At 45.4% G+C, this 20729-nt stretch overlaps 1 protein-coding gene across 1 annotated transcript in view; it reads left to right on the top strand.

The window, feature by feature from the left end:
- Positions 1–2261: 2261 nt before the first annotated feature.
- LRFN1 (leucine rich repeat and fibronectin type III domain containing 1) overlaps positions 2262–20729 on the top strand; it is a 149805-nt gene continuing 131337 nt past the window's right edge. The window contains exon 1 of the mRNA XM_072123390.1: positions 2262–2541. The gene's annotated coding sequence lies outside the window, so the exon portion shown is untranslated. The remainder of the gene's footprint in view (positions 2542–20729) is intronic.

Raw genomic sequence — 20729 nt, 5'->3', positions numbered from 1 at the left:
GGGTCTTATTGGCTATTGGGGGATCTGTTACTATTGGTTAGTGAGTGCTCCATGATTATTGGCTATTGGGGGCTCTGTGACTATTGGCTAGTGAGTGCTCCTTGACTATTGGCTATTAGGGCTCTGTGACTATTGGCTAGTGTGGACTCTATGACTACTAGGGTCTTATTGGCTATTGGGGGATCTGTTACAATTGGTTAGTGAGTGCTCCATGATTATTGGCTATTGGGGGCTCTGTGACTATTGGCTAGTGAGTGCTTCATGATTATTGGCTAGTAGGGGCTCTGTGACTACTAGGGTCTTATTGGCTATTGGCGGATCTGTGACTATTGGCTAGTGAGTGCTCCATGATTATTGGCTATTAGGGGCTCTGTGACTATTGGTTAGTGAGTGCTCCATGATTATTGGCTATTGGCGGATCTGTGACTATTGGCTAGTGAGTGCTCCATGATTATTGGCTATTGGCGGATCTGTGACTATTGGCTAGTGAGTGCTCCTTGACTATTGGCTATTAGGGCTCTGTGACTATTGGCTAGTGTGGACTCTATGACTACTAGGGTCTTATTGGCTATTGGGGGATCTGTTACTATTGGTTAGTGAGTGCTCCATGATTATTGGCTATTGGGGGCTCTGTGACTATTGGCTAGTGAGTGCTTCATGATTATTGGCTAGTAGGGGCTCTGTGACTACTAGGGTCTTATTGGCTATTGGGGGATCTGTTACTATTGGTTAGTGAGTGTTCCATGATTATTGGCTATTGGGGGCTCTGTGACCATTGGCTAGTGAGGGCTCTATGGTTATTGGCTATAATGAGCTCTGTGACTATTGGCTAGTGCGGACTCTATGACTTTTAGGGTCTTAGTGACTCTTAACTACTGTGACTACGGACACATCTCTTATTGAGATGCCTCTGAGTGCTATATTCAGGTACAGAAGTTGGAGGAACTTGTGAGCCCTGATTCTATAGATTTATGGGGATTAATGGGAACCTATTGTTGTACCATTATTGTTGGATTCATTTCTGTGTACATTTACATGCAAGTCTGAACCCTTTGTGTCTCCATCTCATATATATTATATTCCATTATCAGCCCTGCACATAACAATGATTTGTATGTTCTGTATGTAAATTATTATCTTCATTATTAAAATTTACATATAACATACAATGACCTGACCCTGACAGGGGTCATATTCCTTATCATCTGGTGCGGAGATTCTGTGTATACAGTCTTCTCCTAGTGCTGGAGGGAAATCATAAGTAGATGATTCTATTCCCTTCCCGTGTGTAGGGTTAATATTTTATGCACATGTTCTGTTGTTTCCTTATGTCTTGTATTTCCTATTACTATTATGCTGGTTTTTGTTATTGTTTTGTGGTTCTGGTTTCATATATATGTACATATTGTTATTGCTATTATTTATTATTATTATTGCTATTATGTTATTACTACAGTTTGTTACGTTTCCTGTTATTGTATCTGTTGTTATTATTTTATATTCTTGTTCACTTTTGGGCGTTAGTGGAATATTCATAAGAAAAATCTTCATAAATAAGTATATGAAAAAGTGCAGCCTTTTCCATGCAGATTTTTTTTTCCTATGTTTATATTATTAATATTATTATTTTATTATTCTTAGTTTTATACTAAAGCTGCTACACAGGTTTCTGTGTGTGGTGTCTGTGTGTTTTATTGATTGATGTTGTTGGTGTCATGATTGCTATTTATAATATTTATGTATTATTATTATTATTATTATTATTATTACTAGTACTATTATTTATAACATTTATGTATCATCAGTATTGATACCTAAATGTATCATGTTTCATTTTTTAGCATTAGGATTCTGTTTCAGAGCTGTAATGTGTAGCCTCCATAGGTTTTCTATCTCTGTATCCATCTTTCTTTTATGACTCTTAGTTTGTCATGTCTATTAGGGTAAGAAGGGGTTAAATTTGGACAACAACCCCCTTTTAGCATGGAAATGCCGGATGAAAGTGCAGCGAAGACATGAATAATATATGACAATATACGTAGCTGCAGTGTGGGGAGGACAGGGTTAAGGTGTAGTCGGGGCGGGGCAGCGGCGGACTGTACTTCTGGTCCATGTAGTGTTAGATGTGAAATGTAGGAGTGCACAGGAGACCTGGGGCTGCCTGTGGTGTGTGTGTGCATGTATGTGCACGCTCTGCCAGGTGTCTCTGTGCTGCGATGTGCTGCAGTGCTCCTCCCACCCCCGGCAGCAGGTCCCTCCCAGCCTCGTCCTCCCTCCCTCCCTGTCACCTCCAGCCTCCCCCACCCCGAGCACCCAGACTCACCGAGCCAGGGATTGGACAGGGTGGCTCCGGCACGGCTGCTCCCGGGGGTCGGATGTGCGCCCGTAGTCGGGGGGCCGCTGGATGGATTAGCCAGGGATTGGAGCTATGGATGGAGCTGCCCTCTGTATGCCCCTTTCCTGAGGCGGGGGCTGCTGCAGAAGGGGCGGCCAGTGCTGGCACCAGGTGGATGGCATGGCGCAGAGAGAGCCCAGCTGAAGGTAGGTGGCCACACACTGCAGTGCCAGCCTCATTACATGCTGCATCCTCTGCCTCTCCTCATGATGATGATGATTGTCCTCCAGCTTGTGGAGGTCTCTAGGATGTCACCAGCAGTCTCTTTCCCTGGTGCTAGGACTGTCTCAGGGTGTCTCTGTCTGTGGCTGTCTCTCTCTTTCTACATCTGACATTCCCTGCATGCATTGCCTTGCTGACTCCATGTTTGGATCTTCCTGATGTCCTGTCCCTGAGAATGAAGATTGATCAGCAATGGTCTTCATCCCCCCCACCCCCCACATCCATGTTACTGGACCTGTCCCTGGATCTGATCCAGCCCTAATCTATTCCTCTGCTCAAGATGCTGAGGCTGCTTTAACCCATATTACCGGACTTGCATCTGTACATGGTGCTGGGTCTGATCCAGGTCTCTCCAGAACCCTGTGCCCAAGATGCTGATTCTGCTAAGTTTATATTATTGGACCTGTCTCTGTTTATGGTGCTGAACCTGATCCAATTCCTACCAAATGTACTGAACCTGCTCATATGCATATTATTGGACCTGCCTTGGAACATGGTGCTAGATCTTATCGACTCCTTATCTATTCCCCTGCTCTAGATACTGACCCATATCACTGGACCTGCATCTATACATGGTGCTGGGTCTGATCCAGGTTTCTCCAGAACCCTGTGTCCAAGATGCTGATTCTGCTAAGTTTTTTTTTTATTATTGGAGCTGTCCCTGTGTATGGTGCTGAACCTGATCCAAGTCTTACCCAATGTACTGAACCTGCTCTTATGCATATTATTGGACCTGCCTTGGAACATGGTGCTAGATCTTATTGAGTCCTTATCTATTCCCTTGCTCTAGATACTGACCCATATCACTGGACCTGCATCTGTACATGGTGCTGTATTTGATCTAGGTCGCTCCAGAATTCTGTGCCCAAAATGCTGATTCTGCTAAGTTTATATTATTGGACCTGTTCCTGTGTATGGTGCTGTACCTGATCAAAGTCTTAACAGAACCTTCTAACCAATGTGCTGATCCTGCTCTTATGCATATTATTGGACCTGCCTTGGAACATGGTGCTAGTTCTGATCTAGTCCTTATCTATGCCACTTCCCAAGGTACTGATCCTTATTACTGGATCTGCCTCTTTACTTGGTGCTGATTGTAACCTAGGTCTTACCAGAATTCCCTGCCCAAGGTGCTGGACCTTCTGTAACCCTGTAAATGGTGCAGGATCTGACCCAGTCTTTTCTTCTGCTCAATATGCTGATCCACATTACTGGACCTGTTTCTACATGGTGCTGAATATGATCCATTTCTTACTAAAACCTATACAAAGAATGATTATGTTGCTCTGATCCACTTTACTGAGCCTGTCTCTTTACATAGTTATGTCACTGATCCAGTTCTTTTCAGAATCCATTACCCAAAATGCTCCAATCCACAATACTGGACCTGCCCCAGTACATGGTGCTAAATATGATCCAGGTCTTTCCAATATCCATGCACAAAGAGATTATACTGCTCTGATCCACACTACTGGACCTCCCTCTTTACATGTTGCTGTCCCTGATCCAGATCTTACCAGAACCCCCAGCCAAAGCTGCTGAGCCTGCCTTGATTCCTAATACTGGACCGGCTCTGTACATGGTTCTGATCCAGACCTCACAAATACCACTAACCAAGGTGTTTACACTGCTCTGATCCTTATTGCAGGGTACTGGATCTGACCCAGTCCTAAAACCTTGCCGAAGGTGCTGACCCTTCTATAATCCATATTACTTGACCTTTCTATACCAATGGTGCTACTAAAACTCTGCTGAAAGGTGCTGATCCTAGTCTGGTCCATGTTAGGGCTTATGTTTACAATTCTGATCTTGCTTTAACCAATATTATTGGACCTGTAAATGGTCCTGAATCTGACCCAGGGGGCTGTTACTCTTTCGTGTATTTAAGTTCATATTATTGGACTTAGTGGTTCTCCAATTGCTGAACCTTCCAATGTCGATGGTGCTGAACCTGCTCCAGTCCATGTTAGTATCACTGTCCATGGTGCTAGTTATGCTCTGGTCCATATTACTGGACCTGTCTCTGTACATGTTTCTGATCTCGCTGTTCTCGACATGAATGGTCCTGATTCTTTTCATGGTGATGGTTGTGCTCTGGTCTATGGTCTTGTCCATGGTGCTGATCCTAGTCTAATCCATATTACTGTATCAGCCACTGTCCATGGTGCTGAATCTAAACTGGTCAATATTCTGTGATCTGTTTTTGACACTGGTGCTGAACTAACCCATATTATTGGACACGCCATTGGCCATAGTGCTGGTCCGGGTGTAGTCCATATTACTGGACATCCCTCTGTGTGAATCTTATCAGATCCATTGATCTGTTCTTGTCCATGGTGCTGAACCTGCTAGCCCATATTACTGGACACGTCACTGGCCATAGTTCTGGTCCTGGTCTAGGTCATATTACTGGATACAACACTGGCCATAGTTCTGGTCCTGGTCTAGGTCATATTACTGGACATCACTCTGTGTGCACCTAATCAGATCCATTAATCTGTTCTTGTCCATGGTGCTGAACCTGCTGGACCTTGTTCCTGCTAATCTCAATGGCTTTGAACCTGCTATAGTCAATGTCAATGAAGCTCCTCTGTCCATATTACTGAGCCCACTATTGTTTCTGGTACTGATTCATATCCCCTGGTTCTGATTCCTTGCCTGGGGTATATTGCTATGATGAAAGTGCCCCTGATGTATCCATGATGATCATGCTACCCAGTGGTGCTGGATGTGTCCTTTGTCCTTGGTTCTGAACTGTGTGATCTGGATCCAGTATCCATATGACAGTCCTTGTACATGGCACATCATATGTTCATAATGCAGGTCATTACCATTCAATGTCATCATATCAGGCATCCATCCTCCTGCCTGGTAACAACCTGCAAATAATAAGGCAGAGACTGTGAGACATGTCAGGAGCAACTAACACCTTATTATTAATATCCACTCAGCAGATCCCTACCTGCATCCAGTTATGATGAATTATTTGCATACATGCAGCGGCCCCTCGGAGGTGACATCCACATATGTGCAGCTTCCCCCTGAGACCAACCAGCACAATACATCCCACCATCTTATCACTAGTCAGCACTCTACATCAAACAGCCCGGGAACATACATGATCCCTGCATAAATCTTCCAGCCTTCACACATATCAGCAGCGCTGGCTGAATATACTGCCCGCTATATACAGTATATCCTACAGCCCTGACACACACTATATACTATATACATTGTTCCGCTCAGTCCAGGGTGATCATATATCAGCGCAGATCCAATACCTTGTCTGCAATGCATTAAGGTCTGTGATGATCACTACTGAGCCAACGGGTAGGAGACTGATTGCCAACGTGATGAATACTGATGGCATCGCCAGAAGTTGTGTACACAGGAGGTAGCGATGGATCTGCCTGGGTTACTATGATGTGTCCAGGCTACTAGAGGCTGAATATGGCAACGGCTACTGAGCATCAATGGTGGATCAGTAGTAATAACTCAATGTTTTCAAAGTCCTCGTAGATGATCTCAATGGGTTCAGTAAATGAAGAAGAGAACCTGCACCCAGTTATTGTATGTGGGAGGTTTTATCATAATATGTTTTTCACAATTCACCTTGTACCTACTGATTGTAGAGGTTTCTACTCTTATATGTGTCCTGTAATTGCAACCTTCTTTACCTGGAGCAACTAGAAAAGTGGTCACATTGGAGGACCTGTCATGTACATGCATTGCCTGGGCAGAGTAGGGACTTCAGTAGGTGCATGAAACGCTGCTTCTTCCCTGTGCGGGGCACTCCAAGGAACTGAGCGCTGGCAGATAACAGCTTGTAGCTGGAGGTCCTGATAGTGGGGATCCCTGATTGCTGGAGGTCCTGATAGTGGGGTTCCCTGATAGCTGGAGGTCCTGATAGAGGGGATCCCTGATTGCTGGAGGTCCTGATAGTGGGGATCTCTGATAGCTGGAGGTCCTGATAGTGGGGATCCCGGATAGCTGGAGGTCCTGATAGTGGGGATCCCTGATAGCGAGAGATCCTGATAGTGGGGCACCCTGATAGCTGGGGGTCCTATAGTGGGGCACCCTGGTAGATGAAGGTTGTAATAGGGGGCACCCTGATAGCTGGAGGTCCTGATAGTGGGGCACCCTGATAGCTGGAGGTCCTGATAGTGGGGCACCCTGATAGCTGGGGGTCCTATAGTGGGGCACCCTGGTAGATGAAGGTTGTAATAGTGGGCACCCTGATAGCTGGAGGTCCTGATAGTGGGGCACCATAATAGTTGGATGTCCTGATAGTGGGGCACCCTGATAGCTAAAGGTCCTGATAGTGGGGCACCCTGATTGCTGAAGGTCCTGATAGGGGGGCACCCTGATTGCTGTAGGTCCTGATAGTGGGGCATCCTGAAAGCTGGAGCTCATAACAGTGGGGCACCCTGATAGCTAAATGTCCTGATAGTGGGGCACCCTGTTTGCTGGAGGTCCTGATAGTGGGGCACCCTGATTGCTGGAGGTCCTGATAGTGGGGCATGCTGATAGTGGGGCATCCTGAAAGCTGGAGCTCATAACAGTGGGGCACCCTGATAGCTAAAGGTCCTGATAGTGGGGCACCCTGATTGCTGGAGGTCCTGATAGTGGGGCACCCTGATAGCTAAAGGTCCTGATTATGGGGCACCCTGATAGCTGGAGGTCCTGGAAGTGAAGCACCATGATAGCTGGAGGTCCTGGTAGTGGGGCACCTTGATAGCTGAAGGTCCTGATAGTGGGGCACCCTGATAGCTGGAGGTCCTGATAGTCGGGCAACCTGATTGCTGCAGGTCCTGATAGTGGGGCACCCTGATAACTGGAGGTCCTGATAGTGGGGCACCCTGATAGCTGAAGGTCCTGATAGTGGGGAACCCTGATAGCTGCAGGTCCTGATAGTGGGGAACCCTGATAGCTGCAGGTCCTGATAGTGGGGCACCCTGATAGCTGCAGGTCCTGATAGTGGGGCATCCAGCACATCATCATGGGACTCTTTTAGTGATATATTACCATGTACAGTAGCAGCATTGAAAATGTAAACATCTCCTCTCTTCTCCTGAATTTTGTCTCTTTCCATTCCTCTTTTCTCGCTTGTTTTTCACCCTCTCTTCTCTCTCTTCTCTATTTATATTCTAATTATTTTGTTTTTGCTCTTTTACTGTATTTTGTATCTTTCCTGTGTTTTTTTAATTTCTCCTCTTAGTTTCTACTTTGCTGTATCTTTTTATCTTTTCTTGCTTGTTTTCCACCCTCTTTTATGCCTCTCCTCTCCTCTAATTGTTGTGTTTCTCCTCTTCTCTTCTTCTCTCTCCATCTCTTCTCCAATTTTTTTCCCCTGGACTTCTGTTCCTACACCGGAATCCACCTTTCTGTCTCCTTTCTTTTTGTTGTCTCTTCTATTTGTGACCTTTTTCTTCTCCTTCACTTGTCTCTTATATTTTCACTCTCTTTTTTCCTGCCTCTCCTCTCATTATTTTGTCTCCTCTCCTCTGTTTGTCATCTCTCCTCTCTCCTTGCCTTATTTTGCTTCATCTCCTCAGTTTCTCTCCTCTTTTTTCAATATTTTCTTCCTCTTTTCTCTCTCTTTCTCATCTGTCTCTCTTCTGTGTGTCTCTTCTCCGTCTTCTCTTTTCTTTACCCTCACTTTTGTCTCTCATTATAGATGTCACTTGTTTACCATTCATGTACAAAATTTACTTAGTATAAGTGTCCTTCAAGCCAACTGGAGTGTAGCAAAAGAAAATCCTTAATTAAGATCACACATTAATCTCACTTATCATCAAGTCTTGCAACTTTCTGGTTTGTTAATGTCCTTAGTGTTTTGAAGTAACCCATATTGCTTTTCCATGTATACTGTATATCTGTCTAGTGATAGAGCGATATAGTAATGATGTTCTTCACGAGGCTTGTGCTGAGGTGACATCCTCTAAATACTGGACGGTTTAGAATATTTTGGTCTTTGCTCAATGGTTGAACATAAACAAATGTGAAGATGTCTTGGTTCCAAAACAAGTTTGGAAATGGATGACCTGAGCTCAGTCATTAGTATCAAATCTTTGTGGGTCTGATACCAAGGTTCTACACTAATCAGCTGTCCAGCCTTGGACAGCTCCATGCACAATATAGTGGTTGTACCAAGGAACTGCACATCTTTTACTTCATACCTTGTTGACTATACCTAATACCCCTGTCCTACTTGTAACCCCTACTCCCCTTCTTCTTCTAGCTCTGGTTCCTCCATCAATATCCTGAGACAACCACTCAAGTCAACCAAAAATTAACCAGTAGACCTAGAGCCAGCAGACCATAAAGGAACTGATTGGGATAATGGGTCTCTGGTACCATAGATGAATGGTCTCTTGGGACCATGTCCTTTATAATTGGATGGAGAGTGGTTCCTAGTCTATTGTTACTGCAGATAAGATCTTATTTCCCTTTTATTAGAGATGGAACTAAAATGTAACAAACCTTCTGACTCCTAGGAGTGTAATGTACGGATTTGACTTGGGGCTACTCCTAAGGCACTTGTCATTGTGGTCCTCTGGTTTTGAATCTTTAAGCCTGGGTGTGGTGCTCTGGACATCGCTGAAGGGAATCCACCAGGTTGCTACCTCTTGGAGTAGAATCTACGTTACAGATAAAAGACATGGATGTATGATGTCAGAGGGGCTTACAAAGACTCGGTCAGGGGACAGGTTGAGGATGGTGCTGGTGGAAGTTCTGCATTGTAGTAATCCATTAAAAGTTATGGGTAGGTGATATAGAGTCAATACGGTTATCTGCTGGAAGTAAGTGGAGGTAGAACTTAGGTCATGAGTAGTATGGACAGACGTTGGAGAGATTTTGGTGATGCTTTGAGTTCCCTATGGCTCAGGCACCTTCTCCTAGGAAGGTGCCTTATATTATGAACAGTAGCCCAGATATATTATTGTGCCTGCACCAGTTTTCATATATCTGGGTCAATGTGCGGTGATTGTTGACACTGAGCCATGGCATCCAGCCTTGCAAGCAGACTAGTACTAGGACCCAGAAGCCACCAGGTATAGGCAGTGCAGGATATCAGAGGGTCGATGTGCTCCTGCCTCCAGGGAGTTTGACTATTTTATTCTTATGATGTCAGTGACAGCTCAGTAGTAAATCAGTAGTAGCATTGGGTGATTGTAAGTTGCTCGTACATTACTACACACAACCTCTCCTTTACTATCCAACAGATGAAGTCATTTTCCATCAACTGTAGCCATAAACAATGTATCATGTGTCATTTATCTGATGATAAGCCTTAGTAGATAATAGTGCGCGATCTGTAACAGGCATAACCTCTGCCCGGGATTTTATTAGACTTTAATTTTCTGATAATGGTAAGTGCCAATAAAGGGAGACAAGTGAATCTCCATTATGTACTGATGCCTGATATGAGGCTAATGCTACTTCACAGTCATTGGGGTAATATCAGAGATCTCCCGGTGTTTACTGGAGGGGATCTGGAGACTTCGATGTGATGTTACTCATCTCTTAGCGCTTAGTAATAATAGATGGAGATGCTGGAGAACTTCCACTTCATTTATTCATTAGAAATACAGCAATAGCTGGGGGTACATCAGTATATAGGAATGGTAGAGAGCTCTGGGGTCTGATGATTGTAAATGTACAGTACATGTAGTACAGGTAGAGAGCAGTACAGTACATGTAGTATAGGTAGAGGGCAGTACAGGACATGTAGTACAGGTAGAGGGCAGTACAGTACATGTAGTACAGGTAGAGGGCAGTACAGTGTATGTACAGGTAGAGAGCAGTACAGTACATGTAGTACAGGTAGAGGGCAGTACAGGACATGTAGTACAGGTTGGGGGCAGTGCAGTACATGGAGTACAGGTAAAGGGCAGTACAGTACATGTAGTACAGGTAGAGGGCAGTACAGGACATGTAGTACAGGTAGAGAGCAGTACAGGACATGTAGTACAGGTAGAGAGCAGTACAGTACATGTAGTACAGGTAGAGAGCAGTACAGTACATGTAGGACAGGTAGAGGGCAGTACAGTACATGTAGGACAGGTAGAGGGCAGTACAGGACAAGTATTACAGGTAGGGGGCAGTACAGGACATGTAGTACAGGTAGAGAGCAGTACAGGGCATGTAGGACAGGTAGAGGGCAGTACAGGACAAGTGCTACTGGTATGGGGCAGTACAGGACATGTAGTACAGGTAGAGAGCAGTACAGGACATGTAGTACAGGTTGGGGGCAGTGCAGTACATGGAGTACAGGCAAAGGGCAGTACAGTACATGTAGTACAGGTAGAGGGCAGTACAGTACATGTAGTACAGGTAGAGAGAAGTACAGTGCATGTAGTACAGGTAGGGGGCAGTACAATACATGAAGTACAGGTAGAGGGCAGTACAATACATGTAGTACAGGTAGAGGGCAGTACATGTAGTACAAGTAGAGGACAGTACAATACATGTAGGACAGGTAGAGGGCAGTACAGTACATGTAGGACAGGTAGAGGGCAGTACAGTACATGTAGTACAGGTAGAGGGCAATACAGTACATGTAGTACAGGTAGAGAGCAGTACAGTACATGTAGTACAGGGAGAGGGCAAAACAGTAAATGTAGTACAGGTAGAGAGCAGTACAGTACATGTATTACAGGTAGAGGGCAGTACAGTACATGTAGTACAAGTAGAGGGCAAAACAGTACATGTATTACAGGTAGAGGAAAGTACAGTACATGTAGTACATGTAGAAAGCAGTACAGTACATGTAGTACAGGTAGAGGGCAGTACAGGACATGTAGTACAGGTAGAGAGCAGCAAATTACATGTAGTACAGGTAGAGAGAAGTACAGTGCATGTAGTACAGATAGAGAGCAGTACAGTACATGTAGTACAGGTAGAGAGCAGTACAGGACATGTAGTACAGGTAGGGGGCAGTACAATACATGTAGTACAGGTAGAGGGCAGTACATGTAGTACAAGTAGAGGACAGTACAATACATGTAGGACAGGTAGAGGGCAGTACAGTACATGTAGGACAGGTAGAGGGCAGTACAGTACATGTAGTACAGGTAGAGGGCAATACAGTACATGTAGTACAGGTAGAGAGCAGTACAGTACATGTAGTACAGGTAGAGGGCAAAACAGTACATGTAGTACAGGTAGAGAGCAGTACAGTACATGTAGTACAGGTAGAGGGCAGTACAGTACATGTAGTACAAGTAGAGGGCAAAACAGTACATGTATTACAGGTAGAGGGAAGAACAATACATGTAGTACATGTAGAAAGCAGTACAGTACATGTAGTACAGGTAGAGGGCAAAACAGTACATGTAGTACAGGTAGAGGGCAGTGCAGGACATGTAGTACAGGTAGAGAGCAGCAAATTACATGTAGTACAGGTAGAGAGAAGTACAGTGCATGTAGTTCAGATAGAGGGCAGTACAGTACATGTAGTACAGATAGAGGGCAGTACAGTACATGTAGGACAGATAGAGAGCAGTACAGTACATGTAGTACAAGAAGAGGGCAAAACAGTACCTGTAGTACAGGTAGAGAGCAGTACAGGACATGTAGTACAGGTAGGGGGCAGTACAATACATGTAGTACAGGTAGAGGGCAGTACATGTAGTACAAGTAGAGGACAGTACAATACATGTAGTTCAGGTAGAGGGCAGTACAGTACATGTAGTACAGGTAGAGGGCAATACAGTACGTGTAGTTCAGGTAGAGGGCACTACAGGACATGCAGTATTGGAAGAGGGCAGTACAGTGCATGTTGTACAGGTAGAGGGCAGTACAGTAAATCTAGTACAAGTAGAGGGCAGTACAGTATGTGTAGAACAGGTAGAGGGCAGTACAGTACATGTAGTACAGGTAGAGAGAAGTACAGTGCATGTAGTACAGGTTGAGGGCAGTACAGTACATGTATTACAGGTAGAGGACAGTAAAGTACATGTAGTACAGGTAGAGAGAAGTACAGTGCATGTACTACAGGTAGAGGGCAGTACAGTACATCTAGTACAGGTAGAGGACAGTACAGTACATCTAGTACAGGTAGAGGGCAGTACAGTAAGTGTCGTAGAGGTAGAGGGCAGTACAGTATGTGTCGTACAGGTAGAGGGCAGTACAGTACATCTAGTACAGGTAGAGGGCAGTACAGTACATCTAGTACAGGTAGAGGGCAGTAAAGGACATGTACTACAGGTAGGGGGCAGTAAAGTACATATAGTACAGGTAAAGGGCAGTACAGGACATGTTGTACAGGTAGAGGGCAGTACAGCACATGTAGTAAAGGTAGAGGGCAGTGCATGTAGAATAGGTAGTGGGCAGTACATGCAGTACAGATAGAGGGCAGTACAGTACATGTAGCACAGGTAAAGGACAGTACAGGACATGTAGTAAAGGTAGGTTGCAGTACAGTACATGTAGTACAGTTAGAGGGCAGTACATTACATTAAGAATATGTACGGGGCAGTACAGTACAAGTAGTACAGGTATAAGGCAGTATAGTACATGTAGTACAGGTAGAGGGCAATGCAGTACACATAGTACAGGTAGAGGGCAGTACAGTACATATAGTACAGGTAGAGGGCAGTACAGTACATATAGTACGGGTCGAGGGCAGTACGGGACTTGTAACGGTAGGGAGCAGTACAGTACATGCACATGTACAGTACAGTATGTGCACGTTTTACAGCTAGAGGGCAGTACAGTACATGTCGTACAGGTAAAGGACAGTAAAGGACATGTAGAACAGGTAGATTGCAGTACCGTACATGTAGTACAGGTAGAGAGCAGTACAGTACATGTAGTACAGGTAGAGGGCAAAACAGTACATGTAGTACAGGTAGAGAGCAGTACAGTACATGTAGTACAGGTAGAGGGCAGTACAGTACATGTAGTACAAGTAGAGGGCAAAACAGTACATGTATTACAGGTAGAGGGAAGAACAATACATGTAGTACATGTAGAAAGCAGTACAGTACATGTAGTACAGGTAGAGGGCAAAACAGTACATGTAGTACAGGTAGAGGGCAGTGCAGGACATGTAGTACAGGTAGAGAGCAGCAAATTACATGTAGTACAGGTAGAGAGAAGTACAGTGCATGTAGTACAGATAGAGGGCAGTACAGTACATGTAGTACAGATAGAGGGCAGTACAGTACATGTAGGACAGATAGAGAGCAGTACAGTACATGTAGTACAAGAAGAGGGCAAAACAGTACCTGTAGTACAGGTAGAGAGCAGTACAGGACATGTAGTACAGGTAGGGGGCAGTACAATACATGTAGTACAGGTAGAGGGCAGTACATGTAGTACAAGTAGAGGACAGTACAATACATGTAGGACAGGTAGAGGGCAGTACAGTACATGTAGTACAGGTAGAGGGCAATACAGTACGTGTAGTTCAGGTAGAGGGCACTACAGGACATGCAGTATTGGAAGAGGGCAGTACAGTGCATGTTGTACAGGTAGAGGGCAGTACAGTAAATCTAGTACAAGTAGAGGGCAGTACAGTATGTGTAGAACAGGTAGAGGGCAGTACAGTACATGTAGTACAGGTAGAGAGAAGTACAGTGCATGTAGTACAGGTTGAGGGCAGTACAGTACATGTATTACAGGTAGAGGGCAGTACAGTACATGTAGTACAGGTAAAGGGCAGTAAAGTACATGTAGTACAGGTAGAGAGAAGTACAGTGCATGTACTACAGGTAGAGGGCAGTACAGTACATCTAGTACAGGTAGAGGACAGTACAGTACATCTAGTACAGGTAGAGGGCAGTACAGTAAGTGTCGTACAGGTAGAGGGCAGTACGGTATGTGTTGTACAGGTAGAGGGCAGTACAGTACATCTAGTACAGGTAGAGGGCAGTACAGTACATCTAGTACAGGTAGAGGGCAGTAAAGGACATGTACTACAGGTAGGGGGCAGTAAAGTACATATAGTACAGGTAAAGGGCAGTACAGGACATGTTGTACAGGTAGAGGGCAGTACAGCACATGTAGTACAGGTAGAGGGCAGTGCATGTAGAATAGGTAGTGGGCAGTACATGCAGTACAGATATAGGGCAGTACAGTACATGTAGCACAGGTAAAGGACAGTACAGGACATGTAGTAAAGGTAGGTTGCAGTACAGTACATGTAGTACAGTTAGAGGGCAGTACATTACATTAAGAATATGTACGGGGCAGTACAGTACAAGTAGTACAGGTATAAGGCAGTATAGTACATGTAGTACAGGTAGAGGGCAATGCAGTACACATAGTACAGGTAGAGGGCAGTACAGTACATATAGTACAGGTAGAGGGCAGTACAGTACATATAGTACGGGTCGAGGGCAGTACGGGACTTGTAACGGTAGGGAGCAGTACAGTACATGCACATGTACAGTACAGTATGTGCACGTTTTACAGCTAGAGGGCAGTACAGTACATGTCGTACAGGTAAAGGACAGTAAAGGACATGTAGAACAGGTAGATTGCAGTACCGTACATGTAGTACAGGTAGAGAGCAGTACAGTACATGTAGTACAGGTAGAGGGCCGAAAAGGACATGTACTACAGGTAGGGGGCAGTAAAGTACATATAGTAGAGGTAGAGGGCAGTACAGTGCATGTAGTACAGGTAGAGGGCAGTACAGTGCATGTAGTACAGGTAGAGGGCAGTACAGTACATGTAGTACTGGAAGAGGGCAGTACAGTGCATGTAGTACAGGTAGAGAGCAGTCCAGTGCATGTAGTACAGGTAGAGGGCAGTACAGGACATGTAGTACAGGTAGAGGGCAGTACAGTACATGTAGCACAGGTAGCGGGCAACACAGTACATGTAGTACAGATAGAGGAAATTAAAGAACTTTTAGTACAGGTAGGCAGCAGTACAGTACATGTAGTAAAGGTAGAGAGCAGTGGAGGAGATGTGTTACAGGTTGAGGGCAGTACAGTACATGTAGTACAGGTATAGAGCAGTAAAGTACATATTTTAACATTAGAGAGCAGTACAGTGCACATAGTACAGGTAGAGGGCAGTACAGGACATGTAGTACAGGTAGAGAGCAGTACAGTACATGTTGTACAGGAAGAGGACAGTACAGGACATGTAGTACAGGTAGAGGGCAGTACAGGACATGTAGTACAGGTAGAGAGCAGTACAGTACATGTAGGACAGGTAGAGGGCAGTACAGGACAAGTAGTACAGGTAGGGGGCAGTACAGTACATGTAGTTCAGGTAGAGGGCAGTACAGTACATGTAGTACAGGTAGAAGGCAGTACAGGACATGTATTACAGGTAGAGGACAGTACAGCACATGTAGTGCAGGTAGAGGGCCGTGCAGTACATGTAGTATAGGTGGAGGGCAGTACAGTACATGTAGTACAGGTAGATAGCAGTACAGTACATGTTGTACAGTCAGAGGGCAGTACAGTACATGTTGTACAGGTAGAGGGCAGTACAGGATATGTAGTACAGTTAGAGGGCAGTACAGTACATGTGGTACAGGTAGAGGACAGTACAGGACATGTAATACAGGTAGGGGGCATTACAGGGGATGTTTTACAGGTAGAAGGCAGTGCAGTACATGTATTTCAGGTAGAGGGCAGTACAGTACATGTATTACAGGTAGAGGGCAGTACAGTACATGTAGTACAGGTAGAGGTTAGTACAGGATATGTAGTACAGGTAGAGGGCAGTACAGTACATGTAGTACAGGTAGAGGTTAGTACAGGATATGTAGTACAGGTAGAGGGCAGTACAGTACATGTATTACAGGTAGAGGGCAGTACAGTGCATGCAGTACAGGTAGAGGGTAGTACAGTATATGTAGTACAGGTAGAAGGCAGTACAGTACATGTATTACAGGTAGAGGGCAGTACAGTACATGTAATACAGGTAGGGGGCAGTACAGTACATGTAGTACAGGCATGAGGCAGTATAGTACATGTAGTAAAGGCAGTGGGCAGTACAGGATATGTAGTACAGGTAGAAGGCAGTACTGTACATGTAGTACAAGTAGAGGATAGTACTGTACAAGTAGTACAGCTAGTGATCAGAACAGGACAAGTAGTATGGGTAGAGGGCAGGACAGGACATGTTGTACAGGTAGAGGACAGTAAAGAACATGTAGTACAGGTAGAAGGCAGTACAGTACAAGTCGTACAGGTAGAGGGCAGTACAGTACATGTTGTACAGGAAGAGGACAGTACAGGGCATGTAGTACAGGTAGAGAGCAGTACAGTACATGTAGTACAGGTATGGGGCAGTACAGTACATGTAGTACAGGTAGAGGGCAGCACAGTACATGTAGTACGGGTTGAAGGCAGTACAGTACATGTATAGCGCACACAGTATTGATGGAGGGCAGTATAGTGCACACAGTAATGATGGAGGGCAGTATAGTACACACAGTATTGATGGGGGCAATATAGTGCACACAGTATTGATGGAGGGCAGTATAGTGCACACAGTATTAATGGGGGGCAGTACAGTGCACACAGTATTGATGGAGGGCAGTATAGTGCACACAGTATTGATGGAGGGCAGTATAGTGCACACAGTATTGATGGAGGGCAGTATAGTGCACACAGTATTTATGGAGGGCAGTACAGTACCCACAGTATTGATGGAGGGCAGTTTAGTGCACATAGTATTGATGGAGGGCAGTACAGCACACACAGTATAGATGGAGGGCAGTACAGTGCACACAGTATTGATGGAGGGCAGTACAGTGCACACAGTATTGATGGAGGGCAGTACAGTGCACACAGTATTGATGGAGGGCAGTACAGCACACACAGTATAGGTGGAGTGCAGTACAGTGCACACAGTATTGATGGGGGGCAGTACAGCACACAGTATTGATGGAGGGCTGTACAGTGCACACAGTATTGATGGAGGGCAGTACAGTGCACACAGTATAGATGGAGGGCAGTACAGTGCACACAGTATTGATGGAGGGCAGTACAGTGCACACAGTATTGATGGAGGACAGTATAGTGCACACAGTATTGATGGAGGACAGTATAGTGCACACAGTATTGATGGAGGGCAGTACAGTGAACACAGTATTGATGGAGGGCAGTACAGTGCACACAGTATTGATGGAGGGCAGTACAGTGAACACAGTATTGATGGAGGGCAGTACAGTGCACACAGTATAGATGGAGGACAGTGCAGTGCACACCGTATAGATGGAGGGCAGTACAGTGCACACAGTATTGATGGAGGGCAGTACAGTGCACACAGTATTGATGGAGGACAGTTTAGTGCACACAGTATTGATGGAGGACAGTATAGCACACCGTATTCATGGAGGGTAGTATAGTGCACACAGTATAGATGGAGGGCAGTACAGTGAACACAGTATTGATGGGGGGCAGTACAGTGCACACAGTATTGATGGGGGGCAGTACAGTGCACACAGTATTGATGGAGGGCAGTACAGTGCAGTATTGATGGGGGGCAGTATAGTGCACACAGTATTGATGGAGGGCAGTATAGCGCACACAGTATAGATGGAGGGCAGTACAGTGCACACAGTATTGATGGAGGGCAGTACAGTGCAGTATTGATGGGGGGCAGTATAGTGCACACAGTATTGATGGAGGGCAGAATAGCGCACACAGTATTGATGGAGGGCAGTATAGTGCACACAGTATTGATGGAGGGCAGTACAGTGCACACAGTATTGATGGAGGGCAGTACAGTGCAGTATTGATGAGGGGCAGTACAGTGCACACAGTATTGATGGAGGGCAGTACAGTGCAGTATTGATGGAGGGCAGTACAGTGCACACAGTATTGATGGAGGGCAGTACAGTGCACACAGTATTGATGGAGGGCAGAATAGCGCACACAGTATTGATGGAGGGCAGTATAGTGCACACAGTATTTATGGAGGGCAGTACAGTACCCACAGTATTGATGGAGGGCAGTTTAGTGCACATAGTATTGATGGAGGGCAGTACAGCACACACAGTATAGATGGAGGGCAGTACAGTGCACACAGTATTGATGGAGGGCAGTACAGTGCACACAGTATTGATGGAGGGCAGTACAGTGCACACAGTATTGATGGAGGGCAGTACAGCACACACAGTATAGGTGGAGTGCAGTACAGTGCACACAGTATTGATGGGGGGCAGTACAGTGCACACAGTATTGATGGAGGGCTGTACAGTGCACACAGTATTGATGGAGGGCAGTACAGTGCACACAGTATAGATGGAGGGCAGTACAGTGCACACAGTATTGATGGAGGGCAGTACAGTGCACACAGTATTGATGGAGGACAGTATAGTGCACACAGTATTGATGGAGGACAGTATAGTGCACACAGTATTGATGGAGGGCAGTACAGTGCACACAGTATTGATGGAGGGCAGTACAGTGCACACAGTATTGATGGAGGGCAGTACAGTGAACACAGTATTGATGGAGGGCAGTACAGTGCACACAGTATAGATGGAGGACAGTGCAGTGAACACAGTATTGATGGAGGGCAGTACAGTGCACACAGTATTGATGGAGGACAGTTTAGTGCACACAGTATTGATGAAGGACAGTATAGCACACCGTATTCATGGAGGGTAGTATAGTGCACACAGTATAGATGGAGGGCAGTACAGTGAACACAGTATTGATGGGGGGCAGTACAGTGCACACAGTATTGATGGGGGGCAGTACAGTGCACACAGTATTGATGGAGGGCAGTACAGTGCAGTATTGATGGGGGGCAGTATAGTGCACACAGTATTGATGGAGGGCAGTATAGCGCACACAGTATAGATGGAGGGCAGTACAGTGCACACAGTATTGATGGAGGGCAGTACAGTGCAGTATTGATGGGGGGCAGTATAGTGCACACAGTATTGATGGAGGGCAGAATAGCGCACACAGTATTGATGGAGGGCAGTATAGTGCACACAGTATTGATGGAGGGCAGTACAGTGCACACAGTATTGATGGAGGGCAGTACAGTGCAGTATTGATGGGGGGCAGTACAGTGCACACAGTATTGATGGAGGGCAGTACAGTGCAGTATTGATGGAGGGCAGTACAGTGCACACAGTATTGATGGAGGGCAGAATAGCGCACACAGTATTGATGGAGGGCAGTACAGTGCACACAGTATTGATGGAGGGCAGTACAGTGCAGTATTGATGGGGGGCAGTACAGTGCACACAGTATTGATGGAGGGCAGTACAGTGCAGTATTGATGGAGGGCAGTACAGTGCAGTATTGATGGAGGGCAGTACAGTGCACACAGTATTGATGGAGGGCTGTACAGTGCACACAGTATTGATGGAGGGCAGAATAGCGCACACAGTATTGATGGAGGGCAGTACAGTGCACACAGTATTGATAGGGGCAGATTAGTATGCATGGCATAGATAGACGCCTGTGATAATACCCATACACTGTCCTGCACCCCCTATTACACATCCTGCAGTTATTTGCATCTAATGTGATGAACTATTTTTGCTCTATTGTGACAAGTCTAAAGCCTTTTCCCTATGAGATGACACTCTGTTTGTCCGCCGATGGCCTGGGGTTACCAGGAGTCCAGCGTTGTAGTCTCCAGGGATATTGAAGAGCAGAATAATCTCTGAATAATTCTCCACCTATATCCCTCTCCTCATAAACTAAGCGGCTCTGAAATTAACACATAGTAAAATAAACGCAGCCCAATTCTCCCTTCATTATGGAAGTCATCAGAGCCCCGGCCCCGCTCCTTTTACAGGCATGCGCCCATGACTTCTGCTTTATACCACAATTACCATGTATATGAGATCTGTGTATGGATAATAAGCGAGTTTATTGGGAGCAGACACTTTTTATGAGAACATACTCATAAAAGCAGTCACAAACAATGGCGCATAAACATTGGATGAACCCGCCTCATCACAAATGGATGTTGTATCGTCAAGGTCTCCTTGTGCAACTGCAACGCGGCCATCAGGATCAAGACAGAGACCGATGTGTTGTACCGAATGAAGAGGCAAGGACATGGTCAGGGGAAAGGCTGAGGTCAAGGCAAGCAGAGATCAGGGCACAGAGTGAATACTGTTATCAGGGAGAGGTCAGAGCAGGCACACCTGGATTAAAGCAGT

Source organism: Engystomops pustulosus, chromosome 9 (genome assembly GCF_040894005.1).
Source record: "Engystomops pustulosus chromosome 9, aEngPut4.maternal, whole genome shotgun sequence".
NCBI classification, from domain to species: domain Eukaryota; kingdom Metazoa; phylum Chordata; class Amphibia; order Anura; family Leptodactylidae; genus Engystomops; species Engystomops pustulosus.
This window is presented reverse-complemented; position numbering and strand designations above follow the sequence as displayed.